Source organism: Helianthus annuus, chromosome 11 (assembly GCF_002127325.2).
Source record: "Helianthus annuus cultivar XRQ/B chromosome 11, HanXRQr2.0-SUNRISE, whole genome shotgun sequence".
NCBI classification, from domain to species: domain Eukaryota; kingdom Viridiplantae; phylum Streptophyta; class Magnoliopsida; order Asterales; family Asteraceae; genus Helianthus; species Helianthus annuus.
In genome coordinates, this window is record NC_035443.2 from 135759321 (window position 1) to 135781289 (window position 21969).

Sequence of the window (21969 nt, forward strand, 5' to 3'; positions counted from 1 at the left end):
AGACAGCAGACAATTGTTTTGTCAAGTTGAATTTATAAAAAGTCCATCATGATCATCTCACGCTGACCAAGGGGAGAAGAAAATTATATATACACACACATAGGAAGTCACGTGAAGGATGGATTGGTTTTGGTGGCTGACATTAGGCCAAAGAGAGCCAATAATCTCATCACATGCTAACTGAGATCACATGCACATGGGCTTGGAGACATGGGCCGCCATATTCATGAGAGGAGACTTGTAGATTTTTGTGATTGGGCCGCCACAAGGGAATCATCTTGGATTATTATTATTTTCGAGAGGCACAAGAAGGATATATATCATCTTCGACGGGAAACAGAGGCAGCCGTGAGGGTTTCAACCGAAGCCGGTGAAGATCAACCAATCCACATGAGCGGCTAGTCTTTTATGGTTTCCTCTAGATGGAGGGTTTTTGTAAGTTAACTGATTTTATTTGTTTAGTGACAATCGTTTGACTCAGTGATCTAAGCATTCGATGCTTTTCACTTATGATTTAGTTAATTAATTGTAGTCGATTGCATTTGCTTAACCTTATTCTTTGATCATTCAGTTCCCGAGAGTTCTAGTAATTGGGATATATTTGCTATGGGATTAGGGTTGGTAATTTTAATTGGTAACCACTAGATAACCTCCCGTTATGTATTGATCGGAGTACTTAGTCTTTGGTTATCACAACTAGTTGATTAGGTTAGTCCACTTATGTCTATGTAAGTGTTCGATTAAACACATAATTGAAGTTAACTGCAAAACCTGAATTCTGGAGGAACCATTGTTCTCTCTATTGCTTTAACTTCACTTTTAGTTCGTAATTTTTAGATAATCAAAACTAAGTTTAGTTTTACTTTTTAATAGTAGTTAATCAAAACTAAGCATTACACACTTTCCATAATCCTCCTCTGGTTCGATATCCGACTTATCCTATCTACATAGTTTAGTTGGTTTTTGCATGTCCATAACGACAGACATCAAAATGGCGCCGTTTCCGGGGAGGCGTGCGCAAAGTGTTTAGTGTTAAGGTTTTAGTAAAATAGATAAAAAAAATTCAAAAAAAAATCCAAAAATAGTATTTTATTCGTCACATATTCCACTGTTTGCTTTTACCTTGGGTATACTAGTTTTGTCTGTGCAGATTTATTGCAGATCTTATTATGGAAAGTGCTTACTGGTCATGCCGAGGGTGTGGTAGTCCCTGTCACACACGTGACGATTGTCCTGTCTTCCGGAAAATGTGTGAGGACGAACAAAGGAGAGCAGATGAGTTGGATTTTTATTCTGATGATGATGTCCACCCATACTATTCTTATTCTTATTCTGATTCGCAGCGAGTTGCATATGATTACCAATCGGATACGAATTATTATTATGATGAGCAGACATGGTATGAGAGTAGCTATGATCCGGGGATGGTACAAAGCGTGAGTTACCAAGAGGAGTATGACCATTGTTATGATGAATACTCCCGATTTTCTTATGAAGACCATCCGGTATACTATCAGGATGCCTATCATACCCAGCATACATTTGATCAGGGTGAGTCTGAATGTGCACCCCAGTCACCTAGTTACTATCAATCACCCCAATTTAGAAGTCTTATGGAATATAGGAGACAAAGTGAACTGGCATACATTGAAAAGGAATTGGCGAAACCTGACCTGTCAATAGAGGACCAGTTGGAGATGTGGATTACTAAGTATAACCTTTTGATGGCTGAAGTGAAGGATGATGGGCCAAGAATGACTCCAATGGAAAAACGCCAAGCCAGGGATAGATGGGTGTCTCTACAGATGTCTGTTTCTCAAGTAAGGGATGAGGTTGTGGAGGTTAATACCACACCGGTGATTCCCCCAATTGTTGAACAGTCAGATGTGGAGAAAATTGTAGAAGGTGATGAGGTGAAAGAAGACATTCCACAAAATAGGTGTGGGGATGCACATATAGAGATGAGGAAGGTGACAGTGAAGGATATCGGACGGATCATCATAAAGTCGTTGTGCAATAATCCAACTTACCTGATAATATTGAGTAAAAAGAAATGCTTGTGGAGAGTTAACTATCGAGTGTATGTTGGAAACTCGATAGGAAAGTGTGGAGTGATGCCGGATTGCAGTTCGTCAGTGGACATCTTGATCATACTTAGACCCCGCTGGATCAGTGATGTCAGGTACCGTGCATTCATGGGAAATACAAGGGGTAAATGTGCACTGAGACCACCGTAGCGCATATCAGGTACGGTCTGGCTGAAGACCTTTAAACTTAGCGCTCTCGGGAGGCAGCCCGAGGATGTAGAGTTTGTACTTTGTTTTGGTTTCCTTTGGTGTGTTTGTGTTTTGACAGGTTTCTACGTTCCATTTTCACGGATGCAATGAATCAAGTGTGGGGATGTTTGGCAACATCCCCGATGAGATCTCAAAGAATCTATGTGGGGCGTATTCTCCGGTTTTGAGCGCAGCAGCTACACCGTTACAAACACTCACTTGTTTTCTGATCAGGTGCATGTGTTTATGTATCCTGTGTTTTATTTTGTTTTTGTGTACTTGGTGGTGTGAAATTTCTGTGTTGGGAGTGGTTTTATGTGTCGAGTCGTCTAGTTATTAACCGTTCATGGTTTGCGGGTGGTACCTCTCGAGTTTAGAGTATAAATTGCACCATACATTGGGGACAATGTATCCCAAGTGTGGGGATGCGGTAACTCGAGAGAGGGTTGGTAAGGTTGTTGATCTCAAATGCTCGAATTGGTTGAAAGTGTGAAAATTTTTGAAAATTTTGAAAATTTTTGTCTCAAGTATGCTTGAACTACATGAAAACCAACATTTTCAATTGCTAAAGGGTTCCTACTGATATTAAGCTAATCTAGATCCCTAGTCATGGTTGTCCCTTTAAGTTTCATGAGAGTTTTTCTGACAGGTTTTAGAAAATAGTCGAGAAGAGATGCCTAACTAGGGGTAATATGCTTTAGGAATTACACATGCTACGTGTCGGCAACCCATATTCCTTTTGTTCGGTGAGATATTTGAGCCTACTAGAGTGATAGTTGAATTACAATAAATGTTCAATTGCTGAGAGTAGGCCATATGTTGCTTTGTGTTAGAACTTGTGTGGTTTGATACGTGCCGAGACTGTGGTTTACCGTATTCACATATATGATAAAGGCATTAGGATCCATTCACTGTGTTATATGTTGATTGTGATTTCACCCACCTTAGTTAACCGTGTTGAGCCTTTCAGCTTTCGTTTGTTACACCTCGTTTGACCCGTTTGAATACCAACCATGAATGACAACTGTGTTAGTATGTAAAAAAAAGAGAAAAAAAAAAGAAAAAAAAATGAAAAAAAAAGAAAAAAACAGAATCATTGTTATGTTCGTGTTAAATAAATGGGTCGAAGATTAACCCAAAGTGTTAGTAGTTATTGTGAATAAGTTGTCATGATTTGGTATATTCATTTGTGTTCGCCAGATAAACATAAAAAGCCAAAAATATTTCTTTACCTTTACCATTAACCCAAAACCCAAAAGTCCTTTTGATATGTGTTACGTTATTTGACACAGTGGAGGTATGATTGCTACACAAGCTTATGATTACAAGGTAGCGTATTTGGTTTTTGAGCGAATTACATACTAGCACATTACACGCTAGTCTTGATTAAACCGAGAGGAGTGATTATTGTGAGGGGCGTGTGGCATGTGTGTAGTTTCATAAGCATGTTAGTTCTAGTTTGGCAAGTCTTACATTGTTTTCAATGTGTATCACTTAATTGTCAGATTGTCAATCTCGATTGTGTCAGTCTATGGGATGGGTATGACTTGGGATCTTAGATTGCTAATTTGGTAAGGAATTCGAATGTGATTTGTTAATAAGGTGAGTAATGTTGTAATGCTTGCTTGAGGACAATCAAGGATAAGTGTGGGGATGTGATGGAGGTTGTAAAAGCCAAGTGTTAACGTGCTTAATTTGTGTGATCTATTGCCGTTTACGTGATTATACGTCGTGAATGAGTTAACTACGAGAAATCGTTGTTTTGCAGGTAAAGCATGTAAATCGGAGGAGTTATGGTGGTTAAAGATGAAGTGGAATGTGTTCAGTTAACGAAGTAGTTTGAATGTGAAAGAAATGCAACGTATCGAAGTCTAGGGGCATGTTGGTTGATTATGTAAAGTTGAATTGTATGCAAAAATGGAACATATGGTTTGAGTGCGGGACAAAACGTAACTTACGGCATGGGAGCGTAACCTACGGGTAGAAGGGTCTGATTACGACAGAATTTATGAACCGTAACCTACGGTTGGAAGGATAAAGTACATACATGCAAGCAACGATTGGAGGGTTTTGGCGGCAGACTTCTTAAAATCTTGGGGGATGTGCATTTGAGGAATTATTATTAACATGACATCTCATTAATATTAAAGGGAGGCAGCCGACAAATGTGATTGGAGAAAAGGATCAATTCATGTGGGAGATTTTGATTTTAAAATAACTACATAATCATCATCATATACACATCGATTTTTGGGAGACATCAAGGAAGACAGCAGACAATTGTTTTGTCAAGTTGAATTTATAAAAAGTCCATCATGATCATCTCACGCTGACCAAGGGGAGAAGAAAATTATATATACACACACATAGGAAGTCACGTGAAGGATGGATTGGTTTTGGTGGCTGACATTAGGCCAAAGAGAGCCAATAATCTCATCACATGCTAACTGAGATCACATGCACATGGGCTTGGAGACATGGGCCGCCATATTCATGAGAGGAGACTTGTAGATTTTTGTGATTGGGCCGCCACAAGGGAATCATCTTGGATTATTATTATTTTCGAGAGGCACAAGAAGGATATATATCATCTTCGACGGGAAACAGAGGCAGCCGTGAGGGTTTCAACCGAAGCCGGTGAAGATCAACCAATCCACATGAGCGGCTAGTCTTTTATGGTTTCCTCTAGATGGAGGGTTTTTGTAAGTTAACTGATTTTATTTGTTTAGTGACAATCGTTTGACTCAGTGATCTAAGCATTCGATGCTTTTCACTTATGATTTAGTTAATTAATTGTAGTCGATTGCATTTGCTTAACCTTATTCTTTGATCATTCAGTTCCCGAGAGTTCTAGTAATTGGGATATATTTGCTATGGGATTAGGGTTGGTAATTGTGATTGGTAACCACTAGATAACCTCCCGTTATGGATTGATCGGAGTACTTAGTCTTTGGTTATCACAACTAGTTGATTAGGTTAGTCCACTTATGTCTATGTAAGTGTTCGATTAAACACATAATTGAAGTTAACTGCAAAACCTGAATTCTGGAGGAACCATTGTTCTCTCTATTGCTTTAACTTCACTTTTAGTTCGTAATTTTTAGATAATCAAAACTAAGTTTAGTTTTACTTTTTAATAGTAGTTAATCAAAACTAAGCATTACACACTTTCCACAATCCTCCTCTTGTTCGATATCCGACTTATCCTATCTACATAGTTTAGTTGGTTTTTGCATGTCCATAACGACAGACATCAGCACCCAAAAAATCCTTTGGTTCCAGTAGCGACAGCATGTCCTTTTCAACAATGGGCAATTGATTTGGTAGGTCCTTTTCCTGATGCGCCCGGCGCCGTGAATTTCAATATAGTTGCTGTGGATTACTTTACCAAATGGGTGGAAGCGAAACCCATGGCGTCAACCACTGCAATGGTTATCCGGAAGTTTATCTGGGAGCATATTATCTGCTGGTTTGGTCTACCGTTGCGCATCATCACAGATAATGGTACCAATTTTGCGTCTAAGGACCTACAGAAATGGATGGAAGAGATAAGCAGATTGTTGATGGAATCAAGATAAGATTAGGAACAGCGCGAAGAGGCTGGGTGGATGAGTTGCCTAGTATCCTTTGGGCTCATCGCACCATGCCAAAGACCAGCACGGGTGATACTCCGTTCAACCTTGTTTATGGAACGGAAGACGTAATCCCAGCTGAAATCGGTCTTCCTTCACCATGCATGCTGGCCATGGAGAAGCAGAACAATGAGCAAGAGTGAAGACTTGACTTGGGCCTCCTGGAAGAAAGACGAGAAAATGCAGCCATAAACGAGGCCAAGGATAAGTCAAAGTTAGAAAATATTATAATGCGCGGGTCCGTGTATGCACCTTCCTGCCCGTGGATTTTTTCTTAAGAGATAATGAAGCCTCGAATGCCGAATGCCCTGGGAAGCTTAAGCCTCGAATGCCGAATGCCCTGAGATACTTACATTTATGATCCCATGGTGTTGCATCCACAACATGTTATTCATTAAAGGCTCAATCAAGCTCTCCGCCGTCACTCTCGATGTTTCAGAATTTTCAAGCTTCTCTTCAGTCTCAGAAAGGCGGCGCGATACCTCAACCTTCTCAACTTTAGCAAGTTGCAAATTTTTCTTTGCTGAGTCAAGTTCTATTGTTATTTCTTCCTGATCAAGCAATAAAGAGGTAAGTTCCGCAATCTCTTTATTTCTAAGGGCAAGAGTTGCACAAGTTTCTACCTCTCTTTTTTTGCTCCGCTCTAGGTGAGAACGGGCTTCATCCCTGGAAGCCTCTGCGTCAGCGTTTTCTTTCTTCAACTTCTCAATCTCCGCCTTGAGATTGATCACGTCGTTTCGAAGAACTCTTTTTTCGTTATTATCTCTCTCACATACCTCTCACCATCGCTTGCGATCTTCCGCAAGCTGAGCAGCTACAGCTTCAGCCTTCTTCTTCCAACTCATGGCAGACCATTCTTCTGTCTTCAGCTCATCTTCAAATTTGGCTTGATCAACGTCAAGTTTGGTTCTCAAAGCAGCCACCCGCGCCTTCTCTTCAGCAACTTCTCCCTTGGAAGATTCAACAGCATCCCATTCCTTATGCATGCTACGCCACTCACGCACAATTCTGTGAGTGGTGGAAGTAGAACTAGCAGTTTCAAGGAGATACGCGCGGTAGGTGCGTTCATGAGTTTGTTCTTCTTGAAATTTGATTTCAGCAGGCGGAAAGGCACCCTGCAGCCAATCACGGCATACTTGCCAGTCAGAGAATGTGTCACCTTGTTTTAATTTCCATACAGGCGCATGGAGGATAGAAGCTCTTTTCTCGGAATATGTCCTATAACAATAATCACCCGGAGTCTCATCCGGGTGGATAGGAGTTTCTTCGTCCACATCATGCACAACAAAACTTTGATGTTCAACATTTTCTTGAGTTTTTTGGGCGTCATTTTTGGGGAGCTCGGAAGAAGGCACAGAGGTGGAATGTGCAGTCACCACAGGTGGCTCACCTTCAGAAGCGGGTTTTTCCTTCTCAGGCCCCTACACGGCCGCCACAACTTCAGGAGAAACTGGCTTGGTAACACCAACATCAGTTATCTCCACCTCCCCTTCCCAGTCCTTTCACCCTCTAAATTTTCCTTAACAGACTCTTGGGGGGAGATTGGGGACGATCATCATTAAAAGAAGATAATGTTTCCGTCTGATTGGAGGAGCTAGGTTTTTCTACAAAGAAAAATTAGCAAGGTTATTTTATTACACGATATGGGCGGAAACCTGAAAAAGACACTAACTTGGGGAAAGCTTTGCAGCAAAGGGGTCCAGATTGCTTTTCTTACCAATTTTTCTCCTCGCCATCCTTTTCACGGGCTGCACCGCAGCTCCGCCCTCCGGCTTTTTCGTCTTCTCCACTTTCGATCTCAAAATGGCTCAGGACTTGACTCCAGATCAATTATATCAATTGGATCATCTGGGTTTGATACTAGGATGTCACACCCCTATTTTCCACGTGTCACCGGTGGGCCCGGTGGGGGATTCTGTGACATAGTTGATATCGTCATAGACAAACATTCAAAAATATAAATGCACAGCGGAAGCAAAGAAAGATTTATTTCAACTTAAAATATTGTAATATTCAAGTATCACAAAATAGTCGAAATAGATCCACAGGCAGATCCAACAAAAAGGAAACTTCATTTCAACAGACTTCATGCATCCTAAGCTTGCGAGACTTCTATGGATGCTTAAGGAGTGACCAGCCTATTACGCGTAGTGCATGCACTTAGCCTTTTTGGAAAATACGCCAGTTTACACTGGTAAATACAATTTAACTGACTCATTTTGAAAATGTTTAAAATTGGTTTAAATGCCCGTGGCATAAAACTTTTTATAACTTGGGATAATTATTTGCTTAATAATCTTGTAAAAGAATTACATGTTCGTTATGCGTTTAGTGGCCCGGGTCGTGCTGGGTTAAAGATTAATAGACACACCACTTAATATAATTCCGCCGCAAGACTTCTCTCGACCGACGATTATACTTTAATGAAATGCACTACGGGTGTACGCCTACACCCGTGTGCTAAGGTCGTGGCCATTCTTTGAATGATGCCAAGGATATCCGGGACATGGTCATTAAACCCCCAAAGGCGTTAAACAAACAAAACAGCATTTTTAAACGGGTTAATTTAACAACACTTATCCATCAACTGGTTAAGGTCAATTCCCCGACCAAGCGGTATTTTATATACCGTACCCCAAGCCCGTATAGGGAAAATAAGTTAAACGTATTTACCTGAGCAAAGTATAAACCAAATATAGCGAGTGCACGTAGCTTTTACTGGGCTCCTAGATCTGGAAATTAAGGTTTTAATAACCTATTAGAATTCTAACGGGTCTTAAGCTTAGACCGGTTAGTTTTATATGAAGATTACGGTTTTAAAGGCACAATAAGGCGAAGACCGTTCTAGAATATGGTTTTGACCCAACAAGCTTGCATACTTGTTTAATATGGGTAACATAATCACATTCTGGATTTTGAGACCAAAAAGATATGGTTTGACCCGTTTCGGCTAAATTGGCCAAACTAGTCACATAAGCCGATCCGAACGCGTATAGTGCGTAACGAGTAACCATAAGAGTCAAATACAAGTTTCTGAAGTCAATATGCTTAAAATATGTTGTGGTATCAGAATGATACCTTCCATTATGCCCCTAAATAGTTTTAAACCAAAACTATGCCTCATAAGGGCGTTTTGGTCATTTTATAAGGTGTAAAAGGGTTAAAATGATAACCTGAGTTACAGGTCTGATTAAATTAGTAAATATACTTAATTTACTAAGTTATAACAGTAGGGTAGCAAATCTATGTGAAATTTATTACCTTTTACCTTACTATGCACCGTAGGGGCATTTTGGTAATTTCACATGCGCCTAAAAGGTCAATTCTGGAATTCTGAGTTCAAAACATTTGCCTACTGTTTAAAATATAAAATTTTACTGATTACATCAGTGGGTTCAATCCCGTAAGCTTAATAAGGTTCTAGTGCATACTTATGTGTAAAAATGCTTAAAAAGGCGATTTGGAGCCATTTCCGGGTTTTCTGTAAAAAGCTGATATTTTTAATATTCCAGAAGGCTCAAAATAATTTATTTATCATAACAAATCAGTAGAAATTGGTTTAAGGTCAAAAGGATTTGTAAAACTCATTTTATGGCTAAAAAGGGCAAAACCGGCATAAACCGAATTAATCTTAGAACACTAAGTTATGCTCAGCCTAAAAATAAATAAAAATCACCAAAAATCCCAAAATATTATTTTATAACAGTGGGTAAAAAGTTTGGTATAAAAATTTGGGTTTTGATAGGCTATATGCAATTTACACCATTTAATTAGTAAAGAAGCTCTTAATTACGCTATTGAGCATAACTCTTAATCTAAACCTCAAACTGACTTCAAATTTTGGGTGCAAGTTTATAAATCAGTAGGTAAGGTGTCTACCCTTTTACATTTTGAAAAATCACATTTTAAGGTCAAATGGGCATAATGGTCAACATATAAGCGATTAACGGAAACATGCATGTGAATAGGATATCTAATGAACCAAGTTGTATAATCTCAGAGAGTTATACTAACATGAAAATAGGTCCAAAAGAAGCTCTAAGGTAATCCTAAACTTGGCTTAAACGGGTCAGAACTGATAGTCAAAGCAGAAGTCAAACTTTGCGACTTTCGGTTCCAAACCGAGCCTAAACTGAAAATTGTCGAGTTGAATATGTTGTAACATATTCTTACATTAATTACCAAGTTATTTTAATGATTAAATAGGTTGCATGTATCCTACATTGCTAATTATGCATAAATTCGCAAATAACCTTTCTGTTGACTTTTTATAATAAGCTTTGACTCGACAATTAGCATAGTTGGAGTGGGAATCTGAAAATACCCTTTTAAGGGTTTGTTACCCACATAATTACCTACTTAAAGGTACTTTTAATTCGTGATTTGACAGAGCACATTTGAATTAATCACGAAGTCAAACCTTAATTACGACGGTTTGACTTTTAGCTAATTAACTAAGCTAAAACGAATTTGGAAGGGTTAAGGACACTTACAAGAGTCCTAATTGGGATTAGGGATGCTAAGGATGAGTGCTTGCTGTCCAGAGAGCTCCAGAGAGTATACTTGTGAACTTTTGAAAGTGGGTTTTCAAATGGTTACAACCTCAAGTCCCTTATATAGTGAAATTGATCTCCCAAGATGGTGCCAAACAAGTCTACACTTGCTGTAAGATCATCCCACATGTCCCTAATGCATGAAAACTGGTTGGGGCAGCCCATGGTATGCAAAACAAGCCCCTTAAGTCGGTTACACAGCTTTTACAGGCATCTGTCCAAGAATTCTGATGCTGGCAGTCTCATGCGGCCTGCTTGAGGTCATAGGGGATTCTAACGCGGGCCGCCTGGAACGGCAAAACCTGCCAAGCAAGTTTCAAAGTTTTCATTTTCAGTCCCTGGTCCTTTGTAACGTGGTTTTAAGTCCCTAATTTGCATTTTCAGCCCTCTAACTTGATTTTTAAGGGCCTTGGGACTTTTGCTAACTTGGTTAAGTCCTTGACTAACCTTGTAACCACTCATAAGGCCATAGAATTCAATGTTGACGCTTTTAACCACTCGAACACGAATTTGATCATAACTTTCTCATACGATAACGAAACTTTATGAAATTTTAACCACATATTCTAGTGGGTATATTTTATCGTTAAAACGCTTTGGGTCTGCCAAATGGTCACTCAGAGGTATACTTTGCACATGTTGACACTTTTAGCCCCTGTAGTTTGTAATTCCTCACTTTCTTTCATTTTTAGCTTCGTATGATCCATGATTTATTCATTGGAAGGTATAAACATTATGTAGGGCTATTTTAGAATATATTTATCGATTGTTGACACTTTGGACCCTTATATTCACATAGTTTCCCCATTTGTCAACTTTAGTCCCTCCAAAGTATTCTTTCTCACGTTCAGAGCTTGTGACACGTGTTTATACTTTATTGGGCATAAATTTTCAAGGTGTTACATCCTCACCCCCTTAAAAGAAATCTCGACCTCGAGATTTATGGAAATAATTGAGGGTATTTTTCTTTCATTGTGGATTCTAGCTCCCACGTATATTCAGGACCTCTACGGGCATCCCACTTCACCTTGACAATAGGCACAAGCTTTCTCCGAAGCTTCTTTACCTGTCGATCCTCAATCGACACAGGTTATTCTACAAATTTTAAGCTCTCGTCTATATGCGCATCTATGTGTGGTATGACTAGCGACTCATCGGCTAGACATTTCTTCAGATTGCAGACGTGAAATACATTATGAATACCATCGAGCTCTTCAGGTAAGTTTAACTTATAAGCCACTGATCCTACACATTCGATGATCTCGAATGGTCCTATATACCTTGGGCTTAACTTACCTTTCTTACCAAATCGCATCACCCCTTTTCAAGGTGATACTTTGAGCAAAACTTTATCGCCAACCTCAAACTTGAGAGGTTTTCGCCTCTCATCCGCATAACTCTTCTGCCTATCTCGAGCAGCTTTCAGGCGGTCGCGAATTTGGACAATCTTGTCCGTTGTCTCGAAGACTAAGTCAGGACCTGATAATTGAGTATCCCCTACTTCTGCCCAACAAATGGGCGTTCTGCACTTCCTACCATATAGTTCCTCAAAAGGTGCAGCATGGATGCTGGTATGGTAGCTATTATTGTAGGAGAACTCGACCAATGGTAGATGCCTGTCCCAACTACCTCCTAGATCAATTACACATGCACGCAGCATGTCTTCCAACGTTTGAATAGTACGCTCACTCTGTCCATCCGTTTGAGGATGGTAAGTCGTACTGAAATTCAATTGAGTGCCCAAAGACTGTTGGAAACTCTTCCAGAAATGAGATGTGTATCTAGTATCCCGATCTGAGATAATAGATATTGGTACGCCATGTAAGGACACAATCTTATCCACGTACAGTTGGGCTAACATGTCGGAGCTGAAGGTCTCTTTAATGGGTAGAAAAAGTGCTGACTTAGTCAGTCTATCAACTATGACCCATATAGTATCATTTCCCTTTGGCGTCTTAGGCAATTTGGTGATGAAATCCATCGTCACCATTTCCCATTTCCAAGTGGGAATCTTAGGCTGTTGCAGCAAACTAGACGGAGTCTTGATTACTACCTGCTTCTTGTTGCATACAATTTGGGCTTGTTTATGCGATAACCAATCCATACCTAATACTACATCAAAACCTGCTAGTTTAAAGGGTAACAAGGATAAAGGAAAAGAGTGGTTCCTAATGGATAGGACACATCCGTCTAATATAGTCGAAACTGTTTCTATTGATCCATCAGCTAATTCCACTTCATAATTCATACTTAGGGTTTTAACAGGTAGTTTCAATAATTCACAGAACTTATTATCTACAAAGGATCTATCTGCCCCAGAATCAAACAATATCCTTGCGTAGACATCATTAATGAGAAAAGTACCTGTTATGACATTGTCATCCTGAATAGCTTCCTTCGCATCCATGCGGAAGAGCCTTGCATTAGTCTTCTTTCCCTCCTCTGCTTTCTTTGCAAGTTTCGGGCAGTTGGGTCTAATATGCCCCTTCTCATTACAATTGAAGCATGTGGCATCCTTAAGCTTCTTGCAGTCTATTGCCTTGTGATCTGGGGACTTACAGATTCCACACGCCTTTGGCTGGGATTGCGATCTTGACTCAAGCCTGCATTTCCCAAAGTGGTGCTTCTTACAAACCTTGCACCGGGGTTTATCACTCGACTGATGATCACCCTTCTTAGATTCCGACCCTTTCTTTTGGTCGTTGTTTCCCTTACGCTTCTTATCCGAGCGTCGCGAACCATCATCTTCGCGTTTCTGTTTCTCGACATCTGCAGCTCTCAGGGATCTCTGTCTAACTGCGTCTAGTGTAAGGGACAGAGATATGTCAGCTACTGATCGAAATGTAGTGGGCTGAGAGGCCTTGACGCTTGCTTTAATTTCTGGGGCCAGACCCCAATAAAACGGGCTATCCTCTTTGGTTCAGGCGTCACAAGGTATGGAACTAGCCTCGACAAGGTATTGAAACTTGTGAGATAGGCCTGGCAGTCCAGGTTCTTCATCACCAAAGACAGGAAATCAAACTCTATTCTTTCGACCTCGTGCTGAGGGCAGTAATTCTCCTTGATCAGGGTAACAAATCGTTCCCAATACATGTTGTACAGAGGTACCTTTCCGGTGGCTTGAATTAACGACTTCCACCATGATAGGGCTTCATCCTTGAAAGACTGCGACACAAACTTCACAATATCTTTTTCAGCACAACCACTTATATCTACCACCGTGTCCATTTCAGCTAACAACGTCATGCAATCCACTGCCCCTTTCTCTCCAGTAAAATCTCGAGGCTTGCATGAGACGAAGTACTTATATGTGCACCCTTTGACATAAGGCTTGTCCTCCAATACTAACTTTTTGGATGGGACGCTGTTTTCGTTGGAGGAATGTCTGTCATCATCTTTCTTAGACTCATTTTTCTTAGACTTTGGTGGAGTAGGTGGTGGCTTACTGTGACCTCCCGAATGGGTCTTTGATATGCGGTGTAGACAAGGTCCTACTATGGGTCCCACTGTACTCACTGTACTGCCTTTCTAAAGCCTTTGTAACCACATCATTTACAAGCGCTTTCAGCTCTGCGCCAGTTAACTGTATTTTTGCATTATCGTGATTCTCTACCGGACGACTGTTCACTTCGTCCGACCCCGCCATGTAGCTTCAATTGCTACATATAGACAATAATAGGCAAGGTTTTATTTAGAAGCTATTACAGCATTTTATATTTTATTAACCATGGTTTTATATAGCCATTGTGGTTAATTTGTTAATCAAGTATTTATTCAGGATCTTTATTAAAATCCTATTATTATATTTAAGAATTAACATGTAACTTAGTCACAAAGACAGTGTTAATCTATAACCTGGATTCTTACAGGATCAAGGTGTTAGGGTTTGAATCACAGTTCATTACCCTATTCTAGACAGTGAGTTGCAGACTCCAACTGTCTCTTAGTCCCTAGGACATTAATTTATTACCCGTAGGCACTTCATCCTCAATGGATGGTTATTTAAATACAGGGAATTTTAAATTAACCCAATTTAAAGATGGCTTATGTGATTTATATTGCATCACAATTTGCCTGATATGGTAACATACATACAGATGTTAACAAAGTTTTGGAATCTTTTAGACAGGTTCTACCATCTTGGCCATGTCTGCGACGACACGTGGCTAGGTTTTACCCCTAAGATTCTCTTTTTAACATAACGCAGATCAATCCTAAGTTGAGACGTTAATTATGGACCTGAATCTAATTATGGAGATACCATCTTGGCCTTGTCTTAAAATGACACGTGGCTAGGTCTTGTCCCTTTTTAGATTTTGCCATTTTATATTAATGGTAGGTCTTCTTTATTTTAGGAAATGTCATTTTCATTTTACTTTTTATTTTAAGTTTATTCATATACTTATTTATAATAACAATCATGAAAGTTAAATGCAACATTCCACTAATAAAGATTAAACAGTACAATGTTTGCCCTAAACGGGACTTCTACAAAATAACATGCCCGCGCAGGGGCGAAACACAAACAAACAAACCCACGCAGGGGTTAACTAAAAGACATGCCCACGCAGGGGCAGAATACTGAAAGACAAGCCCGCGCAGGGGCTGAATACAGGAACAACAAGTCCACGCAGGGACTGATTACAACTAAAAAAATAAACAGCAAAGGTCTTCAATGACCCCTTCTCTTGGACTTCCCCTTTAGCAAGTCTGACAGACCCTTAAAGAAGCCTTGCCGCTCCCTGCGGTCTTCTCGAACTTCTTGTTCGACCTGGTTCAACCTATCAAGAACCTCCTGCTGACGTTCCGGCGGAATAAGTTGTGGTTGCGGCGGCTGGTACAGCGGTTGAGGAGGTAGGGGTTGCTGGTACACATATGGAGGGTACCCGGTAGTCCATGGACCACCATAGGGCCCTTCAGGGTGTCGAGCGTTGTAATCCCATGCCTCCTGGTATGGGTCCACAGTAGCATAGTCAAACTTGGTGTGAGCCGGCTGCTCAAAAGGGTTGTACGCCGCTGAGCCGGCGTAAGCAGGTATTGGGTTGTCAAAACCCAACGGAGGTGCCATAGGCACTGAGTTGACCTCAGGAATGGGGTTTGATGGACCCCCCATTTGTGGTTCTTCTTCTTCCTCCTGGAGTGGCGGATAATGACTGTCACTCGATGGTTGGGGAGTGCTGATGCGGACTCCCCCTCGCATGGACATCCGTGCGTTTGGCCTTCTCCGCCTCGGTGGCTCCAGAGGCGGTTGTTGTTCCACTGGTGGTGGTGGCGGCGGAGTGACTGCCACGAAACGAGAATCCTGAGAAGGATCATGTTGCTGTTGCTGCTGCTGCTGCTGATACGGAGAGGAGTGGTGAGAGGGGGTAAAATACCAGTCAATGTTTCGAAACCTCTCCTCGTAGCTGTCCGGACCACGATAAGGTGACCCGTGAAATGAAGACCCATCTGAGATCTCGATGGGGTGGTTTGGTGTTCCGGATGCTGGTTCCACGGGGTCCGTGTCTTCATCCATATCGTCAGCATGGTTTCCTGATAAATGATCCTCAGGTCCTAGTGGGTTGAATCCCACGGGTTCTGGAAAGATGTTGGCCGGGTTGAACCGGCTTTGGAAGACTGGGGTTGGGTCTTCAAAGGAATGGTGAGAATTGGACCTTTGCAATGGTATGAAAAAAGGTGGTTGATCATTGCGCTCATCTCATATTAGGGCCCAAAGGAATGTAAGTATGAAGGTGGAGAGCTGAGGGAGACTGACCACCTCCCGGGTTCAACATAGAGCCTCCACGGCTCTTGTGGGCTCGTACTCATCGTAATGGAAGGTGTTCGCCGGTGTGAGGGCCCGACTTCATGATCGTGGCTCGTGAAAGGAGCCTTTCCTCGTCCGCGTCTCATACGTGGCGGCATGATTTAGACCTGTCAACAAAATGATGCAACAACACATATATATAAAATAAAATAAAGACAAAATGGAATAAAACAAAACAGAGTTTGTCCTATGTTCTTTGTCTAGACTCGGAACTCGAGGAATGTGCATTTATTTAACTGAGATTAAACACAGAAGGCTAGTGTTTAATTCACTCAGTGTTGGCTCTGATACCAACCTGTCACACCCCTATTTTCCACGTGTCACCGGTGGGCCCGGTGGGGGATTCCGTGACGTAGTTGATATCGTCATAGACAAACATTCAAAAATATAAATGCACAGCGGAAGCAAAGAAAGATTTATTTCAACTTAAAATATTGTAATATTCAAGTATCACAAAATAGTCGAAATAGATCCACAGGCAGATCCAACAAAAAGGAAACTTCATTTCAACAAACTTCATGCATCCTAAGCTTGCGAGACTTCTATGGATGCTTAAGGAGTGACCAGCCTATTACGCGTAGTACCTGCACTTAGCCTTTTTGGAAAATACGTCAGTTTACACTGGTAAATACAATTTAACTGGCTCATTTTGAAAATGTTTAAAATTGGTTTAAACCCGTGGCATAAAACTTTTTATAACTTAGGATAATTATTTGCTTAATAATCTTGTAAAAGAATTACATGTTCGTTATGCGTTCAGTGGCCCGGGTCGTTCCGGGTTAAAGATTAATAGACACACCACTTAATATAATTCCGCCGCAAGACTTCTCTCGACCGACGATTATACTATAATGAAATGCACTACGGGTGTACGCCTACACCCGTGTGCTAAGGTCGTGGCCATTCTTTGAATGATGCCGAGGATATCCGGGACATGGTCATTAAACCCCCAAAGGCGTTAAACAAACAAAACAACATTTTTAAACGGGTTAATTTGACAACACTTAGCCATCAACTGGTTAAGGTCAATTCCCCGACCAAGCGGTATTTTATATACCGTACCCCAATCCCGTATAGGGAAAATAAGTTAAACGTATTTATCTGAGCAAAGTATAAACCAAATATAGCGAGTGCACATAGCTTTTACTGGCCCCCTAGATCTGGAAATTAAGGTTTTAATAACCTATTAGAATTCTAACGGGTCTTAAGCTTAGACCGGTTAGTTTTATATGAAGATTACGGTTTTAAACGCACAATAAGGCGAAGACCGTTCTAGAATATGGTTTTGACCCAACAAGCTTGCATACTTGTTTAATATGGGTAACATAATCACATTCTAGATTTTGAGACCAAAAAGATATGGTTTGACCCGTTTCGGCTAAATTGGCCAAACTAGTCACATAAGCCGATCCGAATGCGTATAGTGCGTAACGAGTAACCATAAGAGTCAAATACAAGTTTCTGAAGTCAATATGCTTAAAATATGTTGTGGTATCAGAATGATACCTTCCATTATGCCCCAAATAGTTTTAAACCAAAACTATGCCTCATAAGGGCGTTTTGGACATTTTGTAAGGTGTAAAAGGGTTAAAATGATAACCTGAGTTATAGGTCTGATTAAATTAGTAAATATACTTAATTTACTAAGTTATAACAGTAGGGTAGCAAATCTATGTGAAATTTATTACCTTTTACCTTACTATGCACCGTAGGGGCATTTTGGTAATTTCACATGTGCCTAAAAGGTCAATTCTGGAATTCTGAGTTCAAAGCATTTGCCTACTGTTTAAAATATAAAATTTTACTGATTACATCAGTGGGTTCAATCCCTTAAGCTTAATAAGGTTCTAGTGTATACTTATGCGTAAAAAGGCGATTTGGAGCCATTTCCAGGTTTTCTATAAAAATCTAATATTTTTAATATTCCAGAAGGCTCAAAATAATTTATTTATCATAACAAATCAGTAGAAATTGGTTTGAGGTCAAAAGGATTTGTAAAACTCATGTTATGGCTAAAAAGGGCAAAACCGGCATAAACCGAATTAATCTTAGAACACTAAGTTATGATCAGCCTAAAAATAAATAAAAATCACCAAAAATCCCAAAATATTATTTTATAACAGTGGGTAAAAAGTTTGGTATAAAAATTTGGGTTTTGATAGGCTATATGCAATTTATGCCATTTAATTAGTAAAGAAGCTCTTAATTACGCTATTGAGCATAACTCTTAATCTAGACCTCAAACTGACTTTAAATTTTGAGTGCAAGTTTATAAATCAGTAGGTAAGGTGTCTACCCTTTTACATTTTCAAAAATCACATTTTAAGGTCAAATGGGCATAATGGTCAACATATAAGCGATTAACGGAAACATGCATGTGAATAGGATATCTAATGAACCAAGTTGTATAATCTCAGAGAGTTATACTAACATGCAAATAGGTCCAAAAGAAGCTCTAAGGTAATCCTAAACTTGGCTTAAACGGGTCAGAACTGATAGTCAAAGCAGAAGTCAAACTTTGCGACTTTCGGTTCCAAACCGAGCGTAAACTGAAAATTGTCGAGTTGAATATGTTGGAACATATTCTTACATTAATTACCAAGTTATTTTAATGATCAAATAGGTTGCATGTATCCTACATTGCTAACTATGCATAAATTCGCAAATAACCTTTCTGTTGACTTTTTATAATAAGCTTTGACTCGACAATTAAGTTGATGCACGAAATGTCTGTTGACTGCGTCTACAAAAAGTCTGAAGTCAAAAGATCAACCAGGGTCATTAAATTGAACTTGGTAGATTAATCAGGTGTTCAGGGTCATTAACTTGAACTTGAATACTTGAGTGGATTGCTAGAGCTGATTAAATTTGTTTTTATTGGTTGAAAAAAATGAATTTTAATATTATGGATTGAGTAACAGGTTTGGAGACTTCATTATTTCCAACGGAGGCAAATTGTCAAAGCTTGAACCAGATATCTCAAGATCTCAGCATACTGAGAGGGGGAGTCTGTGAAAGGGGGAGTCTGGATCAACAGCTATTGGGAAGTTGATGTTAGAAGCCAGGTGTTAATCCTGAAACCTGTGAAGAATGCTTGTGAGAATAGACAGAGTTGAGGAAAAGACTAAGACTGAAGACTATGGAACTGAAGACTAATAAAGACTACGTCAACATCCAAGGGGGAGTCTGTTGATGCACGGAATGTCTGTTGACTGCGTCTACAAAAAGTCTGAAGTCAAAATTGGTCAACAGGGGGTCAAACTGTAAATACTATGAAAAATAGAGTTACGTTCGCTTATTTGTCATATTACATAGTGGTCCGCTCATTTGGTCTTAGCTGGTTCTAACTATTTTTAGTCCGAATTTCACTCTAAAACTTTCTAGGGTTTGTTATTAGTGTGTTTTACACGTTATACTCAAATTTCAGACAATTTCGACCGTAGGAACCACTAAAAACTGAAAAAGTATGAGAGAAAGTGAGTAGAAAAAAGAGATTTCTGCAGATATAAGCTGTAGTAGTATGAACTCCTCGTCCTGAGCTCTGATACCACTTGTTGGACCGTTCTTTGACCCGAAAAGTCAGTAAGAGTAGCTCATCCTCACATATAAAGGCGGAATCAGAATATGCAAGGTTACAACAGCTTGTCCTATTAAGTTCCTTTGCTTTTATTGCTTTTCTACTGAAATTTTGACAGAGTTTCGCTCCAGCATACATACACACGTTCTCTGGACCGCTCAGACGAACTCTCCTATATATAGACTTCCTGGTTCGCTCATATGACGTGCCATATGAGCGGACCTGGTACAACTTGACACAAAAGCGAACCAGCTAAGACCAAATGAGCGGACCACTATGTAATATGACAAATAAGCGAACCTAACTCTATTTTTCATACTATTTACAGTTTGACCCCCTGTTGACCAATTTTGACTTCAGACTTTTTGTAGACGCAGTCAACAGACATTCCGTGCATCAACAGACTCCCCCTTGGATGTTGACGTAGTCTTTATTAGTCTTCAGTTCCATAGTCTTCAGTTCCATAGTCTTCAGTCTTAGTCTTTTCCTCAACTCTGTCTATTCTCACAAGCATTCTTCACAGGTTTCAGGATTAACACCTGGCTTCTAACATCAACTTCCCAATAGCTGTTGATCCAGACTCCCCCTTTCACAGACTCCCCCTCTCAGTATGCTGAGATCTTGAGATATCTGGTTCAAGCTTTGACAATTTGCCTCCGTTGGAAATATTGAAGTCTCCAAACCTGTTACTCAATCCATAATATTAAAATTCATTTTTTTCAACCAATAAAAACAAATTTAATCAGCTCTAGCAATCCACTCATGTATTCAAGTTCAAGTTAATGACCCTGAACACCTGATTAATCTACCAAGTTCAATTTAATGACCCTGGTTGATCTTTTGACGAATTCAACTGATTTAGTAAAATCATTTTCAATTTTTTCTGAAAATAACAAGTATCAACTTAATGAACTTGTTTGTGACTTTGAAAACAATCAAACTTCCATCAAAGTAAGCTCTCCTCATTCTTCAGCTCAGAACTTCCTGCATCTGCTTCATCTTTCTAGAATCCGACAATCAACTTTCCACTCTGGTTTGTCTAAAATAAAGCAGATATAAAATCTTTTTGGATTTTAAAATGATCTAAACTAAGAAATGAAATATTAGAAAAGTTAAATTGCGGAAAATAAACTATTTACAAGTTTATTTTTGGTGAGCGTGTCAGGGAATCATATCAGCTTTTCAGACAGATTACAAGTACCGTTAAACTACATTACATACTCAGATTTAAACAATTCACCTCGATTGTCGATATACTGATCCATCTTAAATTCTCACACAAACTTCAATCTATTCAGGATACCGTTTAAGTGTTTTAAGAACATAGATCAATTCATGTGTCCCACCTCTTGAATATACTCCCGTATCCAGAATCCCAATATTTAGTCTTACAGGTATCCACACTACAATGATGTATGTACATAAATTAGGGGTTAAATGCGAGAACTGAGGGATCTCAGGTCAGAACTTCCGTTCAGCAGAGAGATATCAGCTTCGACTTAGCAGTATGTCCCCTTTAGAGGATCTTTTCAGCTACAACAACTGATTATCAATTTTATTGTCTATTCAGCTGAGGGCTTCATGCTATATTTCAAGCATTTTGGATAAAGTATTAGCCAAGGACTAGGTCAGAACTACCGTTCAGCAGAAGTCCCGGAATAATACCCCAGACATCATACAGTACAAACACCTAGTATATCAGAATACGAAACCTTTCAAACGAGATTTCAGGGGTTACCTATATATCCAAGTAGTGTTCCCCACGAATTTCACCAGTTTGAAATTTTAGGTTTATATCCCGAATAAATCTACTAAATGTACGAAAACCTATCGACACATCGTTAGTGAGACTGTTTAACTCATTTTGTCTTTCCAAATCTTTAGCATACTGTAATTGTCTAGCTGATGTACTATCATTTTCCCTATATACACAAGCTCTTTTTCAATTTTATCATGTTTTTGTATTTTTGCATTTTTACTGTTTTTGTATTTTTCTGAAAATAAACTATGTACAACCATCTATCTCCCCCTAAATACCAAAACACGTAAAAAACCGACAAACCATCGCAGATTGTTTCTCATCTTCATCCGCAACAGTATTCTCATCAACGCTCACAACCCCATC